Here is a 3,187-nt window from a genome sequence, read left to right as displayed (position 1 = left end):
TTCTTCTGAGGATGCATCTGATGAACGGGTTTCTTTAGTATTCTGATTCTCCACTTTGATACTTGCAGGATCTATTTCTATATCCTTAACCTCAGCCTTGTCAGTCTTCTTCTTGAAGCGAATGATTAAACTGTGATCTTTCATCTCAAGCCTCATTAATTCTTCATGACTCTTAATGCTTAGAGCGGGTATTGTCACATTTTCTTTTACGTCTTCCATTTCCTCTTCCTCTTCAGATTCCTCCTCTCCCTCTATTTCTTCACTGAGATCCTCTTCTTTCATTTCTGGGTCGTCTACAGATTGTGATTCGACACCAATCTCGATATCATCGGCCGATGGTGAAGACTCGTCATCGAAAGTCATCTGTCTGGTGGAAATAGCAAACATCTCTGCATGTCCAGAAAGATCAGTTGGTCGGTCAATTTTGAAGGTAGTGCTCTCCCCATGTGATCGTAAGATCAAGTTTTGATTGTACACATCAATGACAGTCCTAGCCGTATTCATGAAAGGTCTTCCTAACACTACTGGTGTGTGTAGGTCTTCCTTAATATCCATTGCTACGAAATTCGTAGGATACAAGAATTTGTCGACTTTCACCAAGACGTTCTCAACTATGCCCTTAGGATATAGAATTGTGTGATTGGCAAGTTGGATTGTCATTTTAGTTGGTGACAAGTCTCCTAACTCTAATCTCTTATAGAGAGAGTAGGAGATTAGGTTGATACTTGCTCCTAAATCTGCTAGTGCATGAATGGTTCCAGATTGGTAGATTAAACACGGAAAAAAGAATCGGCCCGTATCTCCTAGCTTTGGTGGTAGAGAGTTTCTGAGTAATGCAGAGCATTCTTCACTCAGGGGAATTTTGTTAGAATCTGGTATCCTTTCGTTTGTAGAGAGAAATCTTCGGATGTATCTCTTCTGGTTGGGGAATTTGGACACAATGTCAAGAAATCTTCCATCAAGTTTAAAGGAATCAAGCTTGGATGGTTCCTCATGTAGCCTTCCAGGATATGGTACACGAACTGGAGTTTTCGGGGTCAGCTTCTGAGTATATGTCGATTTGTTCTTGAGCCTAGCTGACCTTCTCCGTGGTTCTTCCTCTGGGATAACGGAATCCATTTGCTTTGCTTCTTCTTTGTGGGGATTTTGGATAGTATTACTTGGTAACCTTCCCTGCGGTCGGGTTTCAAGGCGTTGTGATAACTGTTCGAGCTGTGTCTCCAGACTTTTGAGTAGTGCCAATTGATTTCTCATTAGTATCGCCATCTGATCTTGTCTGGCTGCAGTTCTCAGATTTAGCTATTGTTTTCCTTGAATGAACTGAGTTAACTGATCATCAGCTTCGAGAGTGGGGTTAGTTGCTTTTGTAATCTGGGTGGTAGGGAAATTTTCCTCGATTGGTGAACCAGTGAGTGGAAGTGGTTGAACGTAGGTCAATTGAGATTGTTGGGCTGGATAAGGTGGATAGCGATAGCGAAAAGGTTGATTGCTTCGCTGGAATTGATTAACCCTAGGTTGTTGATTGAATCTGGGATTTGGTGGACGAGCTGGGTATTGAACGTAACAGACTGAACCGTCAGGGTTTTCGTATTCAACTTGATATTCTTTAGTAGGTTGCGGGTTGGTACAATTAACACAAGCCTGAGCTTGGTTGACCTGCTGCGGATGCGTCTTCAATTCTCCGAGTTGTTTAGCAAGAGATTCCATCTTATCTGTGAGGGATTTGATGGCCTCCGTTTGATTGTTAAGTGCAGAGATTGGTGCAGATGATGAAGTTGTTTCACCACTGTTCCAGTCATGATGATGCATTGTCATGTTCTCGAGCAATCCCCATGCTTCATATGCGGTTTGGTTCATCAGATTCCCTTGAGCTGTTACATCGATCATCATCCTATGATTTACTATAAGACCATTGTAGAAGGTACAGATTTGGGCTGACCGTTCTAGGTGGTGATTAGGGCATTTCTTCAGCAGGGTTTTGAATCGCTCCCATGCAGTGTAAAGAGATTCATCATAACTTTGTTTGAAGTTAATGATGTCACTCTTCAGTTTGGTTTGTTTAGAAGGAGGGAAATATTTGGTTAGGAATTTAGTAGTCATCTCCGTCCATGACGTGATGGAATCTTTTTCCAGTCCTTTGAACCAGGTTTGAGCATGATGAGTGAGAGAATAGGGAAACAAGTATAGCCGGACTATATCTTGTCCTATCCCTGGCTGTTTGTAGGAGTTCGAAAGAGATATGAATTTATCAAGGTGAGAATTAGGATCGTCATTCGGTAATCCATGTAACTACCAGCTACTCTGGATGAGCTGGATGATGTGATGTTTTAACTCGAACGAGTGTCCTTGAATCTCAGGAAATTTGATCGGTCCTCCTCGACCTTCAATCAAGGGTTTGGTATTTTCTGCTAAAGTAACGCGTAACGCCATTCGATTTCTGATTCGTGCTTCCTTGCGTGCTTTAGAGATTATTGCGTCTGGATCAGGTACGAATAACAATGGCCCTGTTCTAGATCGGGTTTGGGTCATACACTGGGTATGCCTTTTTGTTTTTAATTTTAAGCAAATAAACTAAATTTCTAAAGTAATCTAAGCTAATCTAAGGTAGTCTAATCTAATGTAATCTAATCTAAAGTAATCTAATTTTAACTAACTATCCTAAGGTTGAATATGTTTTTGGTTCTGGCTACTGATTCCCTGGTATTTCGATAACAGAGATCCGCACTAACTATTCAACAAACCAAGTGGCCAGGCCGACTACGGAGAGGCAGAATCCTTTTGGTCCCAATATAATTGGAGACGGTTCGAAAAATCCAACAACTAAGTCCGTGTATAATTATCTTTCTTAGACACCACTAAATGCTTGTGAATAAGTTTGATAGAGAGCAGTATTGTCTGATACCAGTTCCCCGGCAGTGGCGCCAAAAACTAGCTTCCCTCTTGATATGGCTGAAACGGACGGTTTTATTTGTGCGTTGTCGTTAGGTCACCACACGTCAGAATCAACCACCAAGAGGGGGGGTACTCTTTTAAATTTATATTTAGCGAGGACTAAATCGTACTACTCCTTAGTATGATTAAGGGAAGTATGACCTAGAGTCGTATTTTTGAGATATCAGTAGAATCGAACCTATATTTAAGCCTAAGATAGTTATGAAGGAGTAGTGGTTACTTAATTTGGGATTTT

The 3,187-nt window shown here is 41.2% G+C and overlaps 1 non-coding gene across 1 annotated transcript; it reads left to right on the top strand.

Moving 5' to 3' along the window:
- Positions 1-1,945: 1,945 nt before the first annotated feature.
- LOC139895020 (small nucleolar RNA R71) lies at positions 1,946-2,052 on the top strand. The gene has a single exon (XR_011775492.1). It is a non-coding gene; the product is annotated as a small nucleolar RNA R71 (small nucleolar RNA).
- Positions 2,053-3,187: the final 1,135 nt, after the last annotated feature.

Source organism: Rutidosis leptorrhynchoides, chromosome 2 (genome assembly GCF_046630445.1).
Source record: "Rutidosis leptorrhynchoides isolate AG116_Rl617_1_P2 chromosome 2, CSIRO_AGI_Rlap_v1, whole genome shotgun sequence".
Lineage (NCBI taxonomy): Eukaryota > Viridiplantae > Streptophyta > Magnoliopsida > Asterales > Asteraceae > Rutidosis > Rutidosis leptorrhynchoides.
The sequence above is the reverse complement of the archived record's forward strand: the minus strand, read 5'-3'. Positions and strand labels throughout refer to the sequence as shown.